The following is a 19,097-nucleotide window of genomic DNA, read 5'->3' on the forward strand; positions in this document are numbered from 1 at the left end:
CTGTGGAAGTTGCTACAGATTTATCCATGAATCTCTATTGAGAAATTCCTCAATGTTATTAAACCGGGCACATTGGATATTACGGGGCAGATTTAATTGTTCTCCCACCGAGGGCTTAATCTACAATTCACTCCAGAAATTCAGCTTTGAATTGCTGCCAATCCACCAGTGAGATTGATCCTTAAGAATATAGTAGTGTAGACACCGAGTCGGAGGACCTGTGACGAAAACCCACGATAAGCGGCCAAGTCGGTTGATTCCATTAATTAGAAAATTTAAAAATACACAGAAAAGCCCGGAGAGCCGGCACTTGAAAGCCCCGCCAACAAATTCGGCGTCTCTTGAGTGAGGTCGGGCACGTTCACTGTTACGACAGTGAGCCATAAGGCCCCGGAGGCCGAGCGTCAGCCGGTGAGTGACGAATGACGCTCCCAACAACGATCGTCGCCCCGTAAACCAAGGTGCGCGGCACATCGAGCGCCCGTCCGGCGTGCCGAGCGTCGGACGTCGCTCGTCGGAGAGGGGGCGTCACCCGTCGAGCGTCGGGCGCGGTCCGACGTACGGTCAACGTTGCTCGACGGACGTTCGGCGACCGCCCGGCCGTGTCGGGCATCGCCTGGCAGTCGTCGGGCGATGTCCGACGACGTCGGGCGGACACCCAACGCTCGTTGGGCGGACGTCCAACAAAGGTTGGGCGAACGCCCAACGACATTGGGCGGACGCCCAACGGGCGTCGGGCGAACGCCCAACGCGAGTTGGGCGTCCGCCCAACTCAGGTTGGGCGTCCGCCCAACCTGTTTTGGGCGTCGCCCAACTCCCGTCGGGCGATGCCCAAAACTTTTTTTAGGATCCGTGCCTATAAAAGACACGGATCCCCATGCATTTGGGGGAGGATTTTTGGGACTCTCTCACTCTAAAACATTTTTTAGAGAGAGAAAGTAATTTTTTTGGAAAAATATGTTTTTTCCTAAAAAATCTGAATTTCCTAAAAGTTAAATATTTTACCAAAACATCAAAAACACTGAAAAATCATAATTCGTGGAATCAACCGACACCAGCTGTCAATACCGATCTTGAGGTATTATCCGAGGACTAGACTCGTTTTTATTTATTTTATTTGTTTATTTATTTATTTCGTTTATAGTTTTTTATTTATTTGGTTAGTTATTTATTTATCACGTTTTATTTATTATTCCGTATTTATTTAATTTTCGTCTCGTAATAAATAAACGTTTGGGTTTGTTTTGAAATAAAAAACCTCGTTTTAACATCCCAATACGAACCGTGATCCGATTTAAAGGTAGTTCGGGATCAAAACGTTGTAATTATAAATTTTAAAAATATTTCCAAATAACGTTTTGAAATAAAACATCGTTTTAGGAGTCTCCGTTATAGACTATGATCCAATTTGGGTAGTTCGGAGGTCCAAGACGATAGAATAGATCTAATCTAAAGTGTTTGAATAAATCTGGAAAGTATAGGGACTGCTGTTGATATTCTGCCTTTTGTGTCACTAACAGCAGATTAGCGACGGCTTTTCCATCGGTAATCGGCTGGAATCCGAAAATTATCCTTTTAAACCCGTTTGCTCAACTTTTTGGCATTTGATTCTTGTATATATAAGTATATAATTATGTAATATATTTATGAAAATTATTTTTGGGTCATATAACTATTAATTATGTATTATATGGTTATTTATTTCATGTTGAAATTTAATTCGTTTGGATTTAATTTTATAAAGTAATATATGTATATATATATATATATATATATATATATATATATATATATATATATATATATATAGTTTTTGGGTTATTTGGGTTATATTAGCTATTATTAGGTGAAACCATTTTGGGATAAATGATATTCTCTTATTTTGGAATTTTGCCCATTATTTTTACATAGCTTTAACTAGGATAAAGAAGGTATTATATTTAGTATTTCCTATTTTCATTATTATACATATACTTAATAATGTGATATAGTATCTTTTATTTGTTGTTCTTTAAATCTATAGATATATCATTATTTTTAGTTAAAAATGTATATATATATATATGTATATATTCTTTTTCTTATTCTTTTGACATTTATGGGTATATATTTTAAATGGGTTTTACTTGGTGAATTTTGGTTTAATTGGTTCATTATTGTGATTATGTTTAAGTGAGGAATAAATTGAGTGAAAAATGGGAAAATAAACCACAAAAAGAGATTTTAACTTGATTATTTAAACTAATGGCTGCTAGAGGTTCCTAATGTGATTAAAAAGTTTCTTCCTAATTCTTTATCGTTTTTCAAACGATTTCTCAAATATCACGTTTTAAAACCTTAATTCGTTCCAACGACGGATTAAGCGAACCTTGTAATTAAAATCGTCTTTTAATTGTAAATAATAGATTTTTGAATCGTTTTCCCAACTAAATGGTTTTTGTACAAAGATAAATGGACTTGTATGCTTAATCACATTTTTTGGTTAAAATTTCTTGTTCAAACGTTTTCAAAATGCTCGAGTCGTTCCAACGGCGATTCGAGTGGACATCATGTAAATTAACGGGGTTTTAAAACGTACCTAAATCATTCCAACGGTGATTAAGGTACGAACCGTGTAAATAAAAACTCGTTTTGGGGAATGAGATTAGCGTAGAAATAACATATAAATCGAAGCATAAATCACACTGTAAATAAATCAATTCTTTCTTCTATCCCCCTCTCTCTCCTATACGCTTTAAATTCATGCAAAATGGGTGATTCTTTACTAAAATGGCTTTCAAATAACATGCTCAAAACGGTTTTCAAAGCGAGAAAGAAAAGGTTTCAAATGAATTTTAAACTTAAAGAAATATGCGATTAGTCCGTTATCGCCTAACACGCTAAGTAGGAGGCCGGTGGTTCATAACCGGGCGATGTCGGGGTGCCTAGTAGCCTTTCTCCGGAATGGAGCTAGCCTTCTCGGCTCGTACCTAAGTTTCCCGAACCCACACCGGTCTCCCGCAAGGGATCGGTGTTCATTTTCCCATTCGTGGGTGGCGACTCTTCCATACTCCGAGCTCCGGCCCTATCGAGCAGCTTGATTTCGCGATTGGTTGCTTTCGGCGCCAATCACAACATCTGTCGTCAAAAGTGTCCACCCCCCGATCCGCCCGGGCGAGGCCGCGGCACCTATAAGTGGCGACTCTGCTGGGGAAGCGAGAAATTTGATTCCGGAAGGCGTGTATTAAGCCCTTAACGGGAACGGATCGTATTATTTCTTTTTGTATGCATTCATAAGCATTAATATTGCAAACCTTTTGGGTAATTTCCGCGAAACCTCTAGTGAGAGTCCATTCGTCGCTCGAAAGAGGCTAGCGTAAGTTCCCCCTTGCAGTAAGGCGCCAAAGGGTCCACATCCATTCGTTAGGAGCGAATTTGTGCGGTCCTGTGAGGTCCCGCGATCAGCCGTGTCAGCATATAGTAGCCTTAGAAGTTTCCATAGGATTACCCGTTACCATTTTTGATGTGATAAATGAATCAATTCGTGTTTTCAAATTGCCATGATACGTGTCTAATCATAAACTATGTACAGAAAATGAAACGATACGTTAATATATACTCTTGAACCGATATACAAACTACCCCAAAGCATCGAAATGATTCGAACTGAAGACGAGTTAGTCATCTCGTATGAATGAACTTATGCGACTCGCCTGGTCCCTTTCCGTGTCCCGAAGAAGGCACATGTTCAGGAAATGCGTTATGACGTAAGCACGTATTAGAACAAATCGGTTTGGTATTAAGGATGGTTATATCTCGATTCAAAAGACTATATTAACGATAATCGTTGTTCACATTCTTTAATACGTTGGGATAAAGCGAGATTATGACAAAACGAAAACGAAGAACATTTCTATTTAGAACGACCCCGTTGTAACGTAAAGAGTTTCATAAACTTGGCCCGTCCCTTCTGAATAAAAGACAAACTCTTACGTTACACCTTGCGTTGTTCTAAGGAGAAATGGACGTATCCGCAAAAGTGACTAAATGAAAGAAAAGCAAAAATAAACAAACGACCAAAATCATTATGTATCTACGATATATGTCGATCCCGAGAGTAGTTAAAGAAAATGAACCAATGCCGTTAAATACGTGCCTCGAACTGGTATATACGCCGTTTAAAATCACGAAGCCGAATCAAGCTAAGAAACCGCATGATTGCACCATATGGACGAGACTGTGGGTTTGACTAATGGCTCGATCATTTCGACCGTTACCAAAACCACAAGAAATATGGCTCGATTTGCGTGTTTGCTCGATTCGTGTCTAAATGAGGAGAACGGTAATAGCCTTGCTTCGAATAAGCATGCGATTAAACGAAACATTGATTTTCTATAACCACGCTAGGATGATATATCCCGTAAATTGGAAGAAATAAAGAGTTGTTATTAGCCGAAAGATTACCGTGCGCTCGAATAAGACTCACCGTCTTTTCACGTAGCCAAAAACGAGCAAGCGGATTCTTGACGCTAGAAACAAACACGTTACGCGATGAGTCCGTTCCCTAAAATAAAGTGATATCATCACTAAACAAACACGTGGTTACGTCTCTCGATAGATCCAAAAGATCCCGTCGTAATCCAAAAATCGAGACACGAACCCACGCGAATAAAAGGGAACGAGTCATTGTCAATAACGAACGATTGAACTAAAAAAAATAACTCGTACCACGTCTAAATCCGAGATACGCTCAAAAGGGAATCAAAACCCGAACTAATGCGTCTCGCGAAATAACGAAAGACAAGTTATTTGAAAGGATAATCCATTTGGTCGATATCTTAGTCACTAAACGTCGATACGTTAAAACGAATTGTATTTCTTGATGGATGAGTTATTTTTCCGCAATAATCGACGGCATCACGCGTTCCCTGGACCGCAATGTGAGCCCCAAACCAAAATCCTAGGAAAGAGACTTGGACCATCGAGTGTGTGGAGGAATAAGGGTGGAAGAGAGATGTTGTGATACGTGTAATTAGACTAACGTTTGTTCTTCTTATCTTATATATCCGTAAATAAATAAACGCACACACCACGAATCATGCATATAAAATCATGCATACATACTAATGGATACCGTTCGCGCAGACTTCATCATTAAGCGGTTGTGGTTTCGCGAGAGTAGCCGGCTAGTCAGGCAGTTTGATCAGCTACAGATTGTCAGTTCCGAATCGGCAGTTGTGGCTTCTGAATCATCTTCGTCCGAGTATACTCAGTCTTCGGTCAGTATGTCTGCGACCAACGAAAAGGTGGCCGAATTGGAGAATTCCGTGAACAACATTAATGATCAGTTGGCCGCAATCTTAGCCCAGCTAGCTGAGTTGGCCCTGAAGGATAACAAGAGCGGTAGTAAGCATGCTGAGAATGAAGTGAACACTGGTCCCCGCTTCGGGAATGAGGACGATTATCAGGATTATATCCGAAAGCAGTTTGAGAAGGAGAAGGCTAAGGAGGAGGAATGGAAGCAGCACATTACTCAGGAGGTGCAGGATCTGCGTGGGGGAAGCTCCGGAAGTCAGGACTTTTATAATTTGAAGAACTGTTTATCGGCAACTGCTTTGCCTTTGAAATTTCGGCTCCCTGACATGAAGAAGTTTGATGGAACTGGGGATCCCGCGGCTCACATGAACCAGTATGTCACGGTGATGAAACACACGATCCTGACTGAGGATCAAGTTCTTGGACTGTTCAATACTTACCTAGAGGGGGCTGCCCTCGTGTGGTTTCACGCGTTGCCGCTGGTGACAAAGAGAGATTGGAAGGAGTTGGCGAAGTCATTCATCGCTCAATATAGTTTCAACACTATGCTTGAGGTTACTCTGAAGGAGATGGAGAGTACTAAGCAGCAGACTGGGGAGTCTTTGTTCGATTTTATAAGGCGGTGGGGAGCCAAGGCGGCAGTTATGAAGCAGAAGCCGCTTGAGCAGGATCAGATCCGAATGGTAATTGGCAACACTTTACCGTATATTAAGAATGAGTTGCGGTACATTCCTTTTACCGATTTCAATCAGATGTATAGTTGTGCCTTGACAGTTGAGGGGGATGGTGAGCCGAAGAAAGCTTATACCAAGTGGACGAAGTCTGGATATAGTGCCGGAGGGCCAAGCGCGAGTACAGAATCGGCTGCGGTGAAAGTGCTTGAACTTAATGCTATCGAGAAGAGGCAGTTTTTCAAGTTTGATCAGACCTACGCAAAAGTTTTCGAACGATTGCAGAAAAAGGGATTGTTGAAAGCCCTCACTCCTTATAACAAAGCACCGCCTACTCCGCAGATACAAGCTAGGGGGTACTGCGAGTTCCACAGTAATTATGGGCACAATATTGAGAATTGTGAGAGGTTGAAGCATGAGATCCAAGATTTGACTGAGGAGAAGAAGATAGATGATCCTTCGTCAGCGAACCCTTCCACTAGGCGTAATCCATTGCCTAATCGTAGGGTGAGCATGATCGGGTCTGGGCTCGAAGAGAGCTTGGTCATGGAATCTTTCGAGGAGAACGAAGAGGAGTTGTTGGACTCTGATGAGCAGTGTAATATGGGAAATGGTTTATATGTATCCTTTCTGGGCAAGGAGCAGGAGGATGAACCGATGGATGAAGGAATAGACGGTGGAGCACCGTATGATGAAGATAGTGCCGAAGAGACCGGGGAAGGGTCGTCTCGAACTATTGTGCCAGAGTTGAGTTTGTTCAGTGGGGTGGAGAATCCCGAGGTGCACTTGCACGAGTATATGCATGATATGTTTGTTGAATCCTTTGGGGTGGACGAGGTTGCTCAGTGGTTCCACCATTCGTTAATAGGCGAGCCTTTGAGGTGGTTACACTCATTGCCTGACTCCTGCAAGCATGATTGGGAACAGTTGTCCGATCTATTCCTAGAGAAGTACAAGAAAGCTAAGGATAGGACTGCGGAGCGTTTTGTGCTGCAAATTGGGCCTATTAAACGTCCGTTGCCGGCTGTCAGTAAGTATAACGGCAACAAGGATCCAATGGAACACCTTCACTTCTACTTATCGGCCATGGGGCCTTTGGGTTTTAACGAAGAAGAGATCACCAGTCTGTTTTGCAATTCACTAATGGGGGAGCCGCTGATGTGGTATATGTCTCTTCTGATGCGTATCAAGTGCGATTGGGCCGCGATGACCAAGAGGTTCATTAAGGAATACACAGTATGGATGCTTGCGGAGCAAACACCGGACTCGCCCTCGTACGAGACACCTGAAGCAGTATTAGCAATGCCCAAGTATGGTGGATATCGGGATCCCACTGAACACGCAAAGTTATTCCGCAACCATATGTATGACGCCGGGTTCCCTCAAAGTGAGTTACACGAGCACTTCTTGGAAACTCTCACAGGGGAAGCCTTTTTGTGGCACCAAGGGCTATCAGAAGAAGAAATGGGTCATTGGATACCTCTTCGGGATGCGTTTGTGTCAAGATATGAGATGTATGTTCCATGGACGGGATCCTTGGAAGATCTGGATAGGATCAGGCAATTCCCCGAGGAACCGTTTGCGGATTACGCTCGGAGGTGGAGGTACCGCTATGAGCAGTGTCATGAAACGATGAGTGATAAGGTGCAGCTCATATGCATAAAAAGAGGCGCTATTCCGATGGCGGCAAGGAAGATGAACAGAGTGTCCCTCAGGGACTATGATGAATTGATAGGCTGGGCCATGTATGGATCAGCGGATCCCTTGTATTTGAACTCAAACGTTCCTCATGTAATGGATCTGATGGTTGTGGACATTTGGGAAAGTTCCTCGGAGGAGGAGGATGCCGATCAGAGAATTCCTATCAATATTTGGGATGAATCTGATGACGAGCCGGAAATTGCTGTCATGAAAAGATCAGGTCGGGTGGCCGAAGGGAAGGCACCCATGGTTGAGACAAAGATAGGGGAAGGATCGGCTCCCAAGCCGGATGATCAAGTCCTCGAACAGTTGAAGAAAACACAAGCTAAGTCTACAGTATGGGAAGTCTTGTGCCATTCTAAGTACCACCGTAAGAATTTGATGAAAGAGTTGCAGAATTTGGTCATCTCTACCGATACTGAGCAGGCGGAATTAGTAGGGGCAATCATGGCCCGGAAGAGAACTGAAATCACCTTCACCGATGAAGATCTCTCGGAAGAGGGGAAGGCTCACAACAAGCCATTGTACATCCGAGCTGAGATAAATGGGAAGAGGACGAGCTGTGTAATGGTTGATGATGGATCGGCCATTAATGTTTGCCCGCTGAAACTCTTGTCCAAGTTGGGAGTAGAAAGAGGAGATTTGACTGCCTCGAAAACTGTGATCAGAGCCTATGATGATAGCCGCCGTCACATCGAGGGAGTTTTCAAGGCTAAGCTGAAGGTGGGACCATATGAGGAGGAGACTGAGTTCACTGTGCTGGATATACCAGTGACCTTTGCTGTGTTGTTGGGATGCCCATGGTTCCATAAGCTAGGAGGTGTGCCCTCCACGCTCCACCAAATGATGAAATTCCCCTTCGGGGAGGAGATAGTGACGATTAGAGCTGAGAAGTTGAGTTCAGTGGCTACATTGGGAATTGAGCCTCAGCTTTTCTCCGGATTCCAGGTTTCTGGGATCTACGAGTCTAGCATGACCACCGATGTGGTAAAGATGATGAAAGGGGGTTTCATCCCCGGTATGGGCTTGGGAGCACACCATCAAGGGTTGCCAGAATCTCCGGACTTCCAGAGTCAGAAAACCCGGAGGGGTTTGGGATATGAGCTGGGAGGTCCGTCTAACACAGACAGTGAGGGAAAGGTGGGCCTAAAGAAGTATTTTGTGAATGAGGGCCACGGGAAGGTTTATTCTGGTGCTCCCGAGTCATGGACTAGCACCGAAGGAAAGATTCTGCCAGGCTTTGAGATCTTCAACGATGTCACCAGCTGGGGCAAAGGAGAGGCAAGCTGCTTCGTCGAGGAGATCATGATGTTAGATTTGAATGCCGAGGAGCAGGTCATCACAATGGAAGCCACTGTGGGAGCGGTGGATGAGCCCGACACCTCCAAGGCCTATGAGAAACCCGAGAACCCTGTTGATGACAATTGTATTACAGCTTTATTTGAATCTGATGATGTACTCGCCAATACTATCAATGAAATGAATTCTGATTTTGCTTACTTGCTTGATGTTGATTCTGATCATTCCATGCATTCTCATTCATATAAAATGCCAACATTTGAAATCAATACAATAGAAATGTCAACTTTCAATCTTGGCACGGATGAAAATCCTAAACTTATACAAATTGCTCAAGAAATAACTACTGAAGAGAGGAAAGAATTTGAGAGAATAATTAAAAAATACGAAATAGTGTTTGCTTGGACGTACGAAGATATGCCAGGAATCGATCAATCAATCGTAACTCACCGTATTCCAACATACCCCGATGCTAGACCCGTGAAACAGAAACTCCGATGCATGAGGCCGGAATGGGCAGATAAGATCAGAGAAGAAGTAAAGAAACAGTTAGAGGCAGGTTTTATCGAAGTAATCGACTATCCTCCGTGGGTTGCCAATGTAGTGCCAATTGCGAAGAAAGACGGTAAAGTGAGAATGTGCGTCGATTATAGAGATCTCAACAAGGCTTGCCCCAAAGATGAGTTTGCGTTGCCTCACATCGATGTATTGATTGACAGTGCGGCATCCAGCGTCTTACACACAAACGTGGATGGTTTCATGGGCTACATGCAAGTTCAGATGGCCGAGAAGCACAAAGCAAAGACCTCGTTCACAACTGAGTGGGGGACGTACTGCTATAGAGTAATGCCATTTGGTTTGAAAAACGTTGGGGCAACTTACCAGCGAATGGCTATGGCACTGTTCCACGATATGATACACAAGGAAGTGGAAGTCTATGTGGATGACATGATGGTCAAGTCGGAGACGAGAGAGGGGCATTTCGCTGCACTTGAGAAGTTTTTGGCCGAATTGCAGAATTCAAGCTAAGGTTGAACCCGAAGAAGTGCTTCTTTGGCGTTTCATCGGGGAAAATCTTAGGCTACTACCTGATCAGTAACAAGGGGATCGAGGTGGATCCCGACAAGGTAAAGGCCATACAAGAAATGCCAGCACCAAAAAATGAGAAAGAAGTGAGAGGATTTCTAGGGCAGGTTCAGTATATCAGTCGGTTCATAGCACGACTCACTGCGATCTGCGAACCGATCTTTAAGCTGCTACGGAAAGATCAACCCACGGTTTGGAATGATAAGTGCCAGCAAGCATTGGAGAGTGTCCGGAATTATTTGTCTAATCCACCGGTTTTGAGACCGCCTAAACTTGGAAAACCACTTCTCCTATACGTAGCGATCGAGGAGCGATCAATTGGGGCAATGCTGGCCCAGGAAGGAGACACCGGTGTGGAGCACACGGTGTATTATCTGAGTAAAAAGTTCTTGGAATATGAGCTTAAGTATAACATGATCGAAAAGAAGTGCGTGGCAGTAGTATGGCTAAAAAAGAAACTGCGGCACTATTTTCAATCTTACAAAGTCATCATCATTTCCCGGATGGATCCCGTGAAGTATCTGTATTGAACTCCGTCTCTAACAGGGAAGCTAGCCCGATGGTTGTTGCTCTTGTTCGAATTCGACATCGAATATGTAACGAAAAAGGTCATTAAGGGGAGAGCCATAGCGGAATTTCTGGCCAATCAGCCTTTAAATACGGAAGAGGAGGAGATAAACTATGATTTCCCAGATGAGCACTTGAGCGCAATAGAAGTTATACCGTGGAAAATGTTCTTCGATGGAGCGGTTAACTCGAATGGAGCCGGGGTAGGAGTGCTACTTATCTCACCGGAAGGAGAAAGGGTCCCTATGGCGAAGAAGTTATCCTTCCCTCTCACCAATAATATGGCTGAGTATGAAGCGTGCATCTACGGATTAGAGTCGTTAGCAGCGCTAGGAGCATCATATGTTGAAATCTGGGGCGACTCGAAACTGATTATCGAGCAGGCACAAGGAAATTGGGAAGTAAGAGAAGAGAGATTGCGCCCGTACCTAGACCAGCTAGGGGGATTAGTACAGAGGTTCGGTGAATGTCGCTTTTATCATATTCCTCGAGCGCAGAACCAAGCGGCGGATGCTTTGGCCACATTAGTGTCAGTATGGGATAATCCTCGGAACCTTGCCTCGAAGCCTTTGGTGTTTAGGAGGTCCCACAAACCGTGCTATGAAGACGTAATGTTGTTGGGAGCGGATGAAAAACCTTGGTATTTCGATATCGTAAACTTCATGAAAAGTGGAACGTACCCGGCAGAATCAGAACTTAGGGATCAGGCTGTGATCAGAAGGTTAGCTCAGCAATTTGTCATCCACAATGACTTGCTTTACAAAAGACACGTTGATGGTTTACAATTGAGATGCTTGGATGAGGGAGAAGCCCGTGAGGCAATGGAGTCAGTACACTAATTTATGGGGCCCATATGGGAGGAACAATGTTAGCAAAGAAAATCATAAGGCAAGGCTTCTATTGGCTCACCATGGAAAGAGATTGTAACGAATATGCGAAGAAATGCCATGATTGTCAAATCCACAGAGATTATAATCATTTGCCGGCTATGGAACTGCACGTGTTGGCACCCGTTTGGCCGTTTGCAGCTTGGGGCATTGATATCATCGGAGAAGTGAGGCCTAATGCATCAAATGGGCACAAATTCATTGCCGTTGCCATCGATTACTGAAGGATTTGAAGCGGAAGCATGTTGGTATTTAGGAACGAATTTCAAAAATTTTCCCTAAACAAACAATCAGTGTGATCCAATCACTCTGATAAACAGTCAAACATCCGATGTTTGACATCAAATCCTTAACCAAGATCATTAAGTTCTTTAATAATCAAATTGATATTTATACTACGAGATTGGTATAAATACCTCTTGTAGATTCCAATCAGGTATTAAAGCTTCTCTACCGGTGAAGCCTCTAGTCAGTCCACTAAGTCGATTAGATGAAACCTCGAAGAAATTGATTAATCTTGCTCAAAATCAAAAACTGATTCCGGATCCGACTTTCTGAACCGTAAAATCGTATCTCTGTTTTTCAAAATTATCAAGTATATAACTTGATATATATTATATATATATATATATATATATATATTCTTATCATCCAAATGTTGGATGATAAGAATGATAATGGATGTAGTAGGACACTACGTGTCCTACTACATGCATTATAATAATAATATTATTAATAATAATATTAAAATATTAAATATAATAATAATAAATATTATTATATTTATATAATAAATTATATTATTATTATAATTATTATTTATATATATATATAATAATAATTAATTAACAATTTAATTAATTACTATTAGTAAAACAAACACATCTCAATACTAATAGTCAACACTTGACTATTGTATTCGGAAAATACGACCAGTTTAAATTGAACAAGAATAATTATTTATAATTTCTTCATTTCAATTGAATATCAAACAGTGTTAGATTGTTTTGTCAATCCCATTGACATATTCAATTGTGTCAATCTATTAATTAAAATACTTTTAATTAATCAATTTAACTAAAGCTTGATACAAACAACTTGTATGTGTGTGACTTTCTAGGTTCATCTTTAACTGGCATTAGAGGCATAATAATAACACTTATTAATTATGTTAGGAATCCAATTCCTTGTACTACAAGTGTATCCTATATAAGCTTAGCTTATATATACTTATAGTCCTCTAAAGGTCATGATCTCCAGCTAACACACTGCGCCATGACGTCCCAATTAAGGAATGAAGTTACTTGAAGTAAATTCATAATTAAACTAATTATGAACCATCGATCATAATTTCCATGCACTAAAGTCCTTTCATTAAAAATCCCGATCTTGACTAGAGTCACAAAGTGTCAAGCTCTAATCGTCAAGATACTAAGAAATATTGATTAAGTCTTTGATAAAATAAGACTCTCATCAAGGAACCATTCCTTGATACTTATCTCATCAGATGAGTCTTATTGTCCTGGCCAGGAACTCATTCCATCAAAAAATTAATCAATAACTGTCTTAGGATTTATCTCTATTTACTTAGAGTAATGAATCCTCTATTAGCAAACTCTTGTTACACTACACAACTAACTATAGCGATTCACTGCCGGATTACCAGAATTAAGATCCCAGTACAAAGCAGGAACAAACTATAATTACATGTGCAAGAACAACTAAGTTTCCTCAAGTCAAAGGACTATATGCACTATTATGACCTAGATAATAATTATGTTGACTAGGAGAAAACCTTTGTGCAATTATTATCTAACGTCACAGTTCGAACCATTCACCTCTTTGAATGTCCACATATTTATTCTGATATCAACATATCAAACAGAATGAGATTTTCTGTTTCTGATTAATATCTCATACCAATCGAGAAAATAAACAGAGGTGATAGTCTAAGGATAATGAGTGTCCAATTCATTATCCACCGACTATGAACATTTAAGATTATTATTTCACCAAAGAAATATATCTCATTATTATTAACTCTTAATAATATTATCTCTTTGTAAATAATCTTTGGACTAATGTATATATATTCATTAAGTAATTAAACAATACAAATAATTACACATGAATACATATATATTATTAACTGCCATTTGGATACAAAATTCACACTGTAAAATATACAAAAGGAATGGCCTAGGACATACAACACTTACAATCTCCCACTAGCACTAGAGCCATTCAGTACAATATTTAAGACCTATCTTCTCAAGATGATGGTCTAACTGTGACTGAGTCATTGGCTTAGTAAAAGGATCAGCTGGATTATCAGCTGATGCTATTTTCTGCACCGAGATATCTCCTCGTCTAACAATCTCTCTGATTAAGTGATACCGCCTAAGCACATGTTTGAAGTTCTTGTGAGACCTTGGTTCCTTAGATTGTGCAATTGCTCCATTGTTATCACAGTACAAAGGGATTGGACTAACAATGGAAGGAACCACACCAAGTTCGGTGATAAAGTTTTTCAACCATACTGCTTCTTTATCGGCAATTGAGGCGGCAATATATTCAGCCTCAGTAGTGGAATCAGCTACAGTATCTTGTTTAGAACTCTTCCAAACAACTGCAGCTCCATTACATGTAAACACATATCCTGAAGTGGATATAAGTTTCTCCTTATCTGATTGAAAGCTAGAATCTGTAAAGCCTTCAATTAACAGATCACCTCCTCCATATGTTAAGATCATATCTTTAGTTCTTCTCAAGTACTTAAAGATAGCCTTAACAGCAATCCAGTGAGCCATACCTGGATTTGATTGATATCTGCTTGTTAGACTAACAGCAAATGCAATGTCTGGCCTTGTACACAACATAGCATACATTAGACTTCCTATAGCAGAAGCATAAGGAATCTTAGCCATTTCTGCTCTCTCCGCTGAAGTTTTAGGTGATTGCTCCGTGGAGAGTTGCAAACCATGTCTAACAGGTATCAATCCTCTTTCGGAGTCTTCCATTCTAAAATTCTTTAGAATTTTCTCCAAATAGAGTTTTTGAGATAGCCCTAATATTCTTTTAGCTCTATTTCTATAAAGCTTAATTCCAAGAATATAAGCAGCTTCTCCCAAATCTTTCATAGAGAAGGTAGAGGATAACCAGACCTTAACATTAGTTAACATACCAATGTCATTCCCAATTAACAGAATATCATCAACATACAAGACAAGGAAAGTGATAGCTCTCCCACTAACCTTCTTGTAAACACATGGCTCATCAAGAATTTTGACAAACTCATAACCTTGTATGGCTTCATCAAATCTCTTATTCTAACTCCTTGAAGCTTGCTTAAGTCCATAAATGGATCTCTTAAGCTTACACACTTGAGAACTTTCCTTGGATATAAAACCCTTTGGTTGTTCCATATAGATTTCTTCTTCAAGAAATCCATTGAGAAATGCAGTTTTAACATCCATTTGCCAAATTTCAAAATCAAAGTGTGTTGCAATAGATAAGATTATTCGAATACTTTTAAACATAGCTACGGGTGAGAATGTTTCTTCAAAATCAATTCCCTCCCATTGGCGATAACCTTTCGCCACAAGCCTTGCTTTATAAGTATCCACTATTCCTTTAGAATTCAATTTGCGTTTGAATACCTACTTACAACCTATAGGAACTATTCTAGTGAGTCTATTACTAGAAATATGTCCTAGACGGAGATGCCATAAATATTTTGAATTAAATTCTGATTGTTTATCCATGGAATTATTATTCATCTCTTTTAGGTTGCCAAGCAAAACTTGCTTATTTTCATTTTTGTTATTTGGTATATTTTTATCAACATAAAATAAACCACGATGTAAAACACCAGAACCGATAATCACATTATCAAAATATACTGTACAAGCTTTATTACAAAATCGGAATTCATAATTCCTTTTTGTCAAACTAGATACAAATATTACATTTTTATATGCTCCTGGTATATACAATACATCTTTCAATAACAAAACATGATGGTCTAACATAAGTGAAATATCTCCCACTGCCCTGGCTGCAACCCTTGCACCATCTCCCAGTGTGAGTTTCACTTCACCATCTTCCAACAACCTTCTATTTGCCAGATCCTGAACATAGGAACAAATATGAGAAGTTGCTCCAGTGTCTAAAATCCAGGCACTAGATGAGTTATAAGAAAGGTCATTATTTAAATCAACATTTAAATAATTATTAAGAGAAATACCTGATGCAAAAGCTGCACCCTTACCCTTCTCTAAACTTTTCAAAAAGATTGGGCAATTTCTCTTAAAGTGACCTTCCATTCCACACTGGAAACATCCCTGCTTAACAGCACCCTTAAGTTGTGTTGAGGCTTTTGGCCTCACAAACGATGGACTTGCATTAGTGGTCTTTTGAACTTTCTTTTTCTTCTTTTTAGGTTGGGTCTTACCCTTCCTCTTAAAAGAAGATGCAGCCACTACTACAACATCATCTTTCTTTTTATCTTGGTCCACCACATTCTGTTGGTGAACAACCAGATTCTGTAGCAACTGAGCCAAAGTACACTCCATTTTGTTTAATTGGAAGTTTGAAACAAAACCTCCATATGAACGTGGGAGCGAAGAAAGCACAAGATCAATTTGAAGTTCATGAGCCATTGCAAAATCCAAATTTTTTAAAGATTGGATTAAATGGATCATTTCTCCAACATGATCAGAAACATTCTAGCTTTCTTTCATCTTCATCCTAAAGAGCTTACTTGATATCTTATATCTCATAGTCCTGCTGGTCTCACCATACAGGTCTTTTAAGCCCGATAAGATTTCAAAAGATGTTGCTATATTCTCATAATGCTTCTGTAATTCATTATCCATAGAAGCAATAATATAACATTTGGCCTGGGTATCATCATCTACCCATTTATCATATGCCTCATGTAAAGCCTTTGCTGCATCCTCTTTAGGACATTCAGGCTTAGGCTTTAGAATTACATATAATAAACGTTGCTGAGTTAACACAACCTTAAGGTTTCTCAGTCAGTCCACATAATTCGGCCCTGTGAGCCTATTACGGTCTAATATCGATTGGAGAGGTGTTGATAACATGTTTGGAATCAAAGAGTAACTGCAGAAAATAAAGATTGATAGTCAGTTATATATTTAAGGTGAATTAAACGAACCAATATGACATGGACTTTTATCATAATGGTTTCCCACTAATTTGGCGAATCCTATACTTCCAAATAGGAAACGATAATTCTTTGGAATGAATTACTAGTGGGTAAATCGAATTCTTATAAATTCTATTAGCTTATCCCTCAACTTCACATTGGTATTATTGGGACAACTAATAAATTTATAAGTTGACAACACTTGTCAATCACCTTGCACTATGCTGTGAAATTCAATTTCATATTTTTCTAGCTCCTAGTGTTTTAATCCTCAGTTTCCCTTTGACGTTATTGGATTTCAACACTAGATAAATCCAACCCACTATATCAGCAGATTATATTAAGCCCGAATCAACATTGTTCTGCTTCACATTGACATTATTACAATGTTAATTGCCTAACATAAACCACAAATTAATTCAATGAGAATTAATTTTCACACTAATCACACAAACCATTTGTGTATTAATGCACCAGTGGAGAGCCTCGATACAACTCTTGTATCTTTATCGGATTTAATATTTATTTGGAAGATTTCCGGTCTTGCAGTTAAATTAAATTTAACTTAAGGTCTCACTTTGCACATTAACCAATTTAAATTTCTAACATGCAATTTTGCATAAAAAGAAATTTATCTTGAATTAACACTTAATTCAATTTATTAGTTAATGTTTGCACATTATCCAATAACATGCCTTGTGGTGATCAATCTTAGCATTCATCTAATCTTATTGGTATAATTATGGATTGGATAAGATTGAACATGTAATTAATAAATTACAAATCTTTATGTAGTAAAATCAAAATTGATTTTATTACATAATTGACCCTTTTCGTACAATTGACCCTCAATTGTTCCTAAATGTAACACTTACATTTAAGGCCAATATATAATTTTAATCACATTTCAATTTTATAACAGCAGACAAAAACAAACTAGACAAATAAAAATTGCCTAAAGCGTCCCTGCGCCATAAATTCTGTAATCTGCCAATTTCGCCGTTTCTTCAATTTTGCTCCAAAATTACAATTTTCCTTGGTATTCCAAGACTTCAATATTTACAAACCCAAATTCATAAAAATTGAAATTTAAAATTATAACAATAGGAGTAAAATTATAAAAGAAAAAGCCCCAACAATCCATAATTATATCAATCAAGAGAACACAACATCAATTAACTATAAAAGAACTTAGATGGCTCTGATACCACTTGAAGGATTTGAAGCGGAAGCATGTTGGTATTTAGGAACGAATTTCAAAAAATTTCCCTAAACAAACAATCAGTGTGATCCAATCACTCTGATAAACAGTCAAACATCCGATGTTTGACATCAAATCCTTAACCAAGATCATTAAGTTCTTTAATAATCAAATTGATATTTATACTACGAGATTGGTATAAATACCTCTTGTAGATTCCAATCAGGTATTAAAGCTTCTCTACCAGTGAAGCCTCTAGTCAGTCCACTAAGTCGATTAGATCAAACCTCGAAGAAATTGATTAATCTTGCTTAAAATCGAAAACTGATTCCTGATCCGACTTTCTGAACCGTAAAATCGTATCTCTGTTTCTCAAAATTATCAAGTATATAACTTGATATATATTTTATATATATATATTCTTATCATCCAAATGTTGGATGATAAGAATGATAATGGATGTAGTAAGACACTACGTGTCCTACTACATGCATTATAATAATAATATTATTAATAATAATATTAAAATATTAAATATAATAATAATAAATATTATTATATTTATATAATAAATTATATTATTATTATAATTATTATTTATATATATATATAATAATAATAATTAATTAATAATTTAATTAATTACTATTAGTAAAACAGACACATCTCAATACTAATAGTCAACACTTGATTATTGTATTCGGAAAATACGACCAGTTTAAATTGAACAAGAATAATTATTTATAATTTCTTCATTTCAATTGAATATCAAACAGTGTTAGATTGTTTTGTCAATCTCATTGACATATTCAATTGTGTCAATCTATTAATTAAAATACTTTTAATTAATCAATTTAACTAAAGTTTGATACAAACAACTTGTATGTGTGTGACTTTCTAGGTTCATCTTTAACTAGCATTAGAGGCATAATAATAACACTTATTAATTATGTTAGGAATCCAATTCCTTGTACTACAAGTGTATCCTATATAAGCTTAGCTTATATATACTTATAGTCCTCTAAAGGTCATGATCTCCAGCTAACACACTGCGCCATGACGTCCCAATTAAGGAATGAAGTTACTTGAAGTAAATTCATAATTAAACTAATTATGAACCATCGATCATAATTTCCATGCACTAAAGTCCTTTCATTAAAAATCCCGATCTTGACTAGAGTCACAAAGTGTCAAGCTCTAATCGTCAAGATACTAAG

General features: G+C 38.9%; 1 long non-coding RNA gene across 1 annotated transcript; it reads right to left on the bottom strand.

Moving 5' to 3' along the window:
- Positions 1 to 15,620: 15,620 nt before the first annotated feature.
- On the bottom strand, positions 15,621 to 18,224 carry LOC136219972 (uncharacterized). The gene is made up of 3 exons (XR_010684346.1): positions 18,087 to 18,224; positions 16,531 to 16,633; positions 15,621 to 15,636 (listed from the first exon to the last, which is right to left on the bottom strand). It is a non-coding gene; the product is annotated as an uncharacterized lncRNA (long non-coding RNA).
- Positions 18,225 to 19,097: the final 873 nt, after the last annotated feature.

The sequence above is a fragment of the Euphorbia lathyris genome, chromosome 2, assembly GCF_963576675.1.
Source record: "Euphorbia lathyris chromosome 2, ddEupLath1.1, whole genome shotgun sequence".
NCBI classification, from domain to species: domain Eukaryota; kingdom Viridiplantae; phylum Streptophyta; class Magnoliopsida; order Malpighiales; family Euphorbiaceae; genus Euphorbia; species Euphorbia lathyris.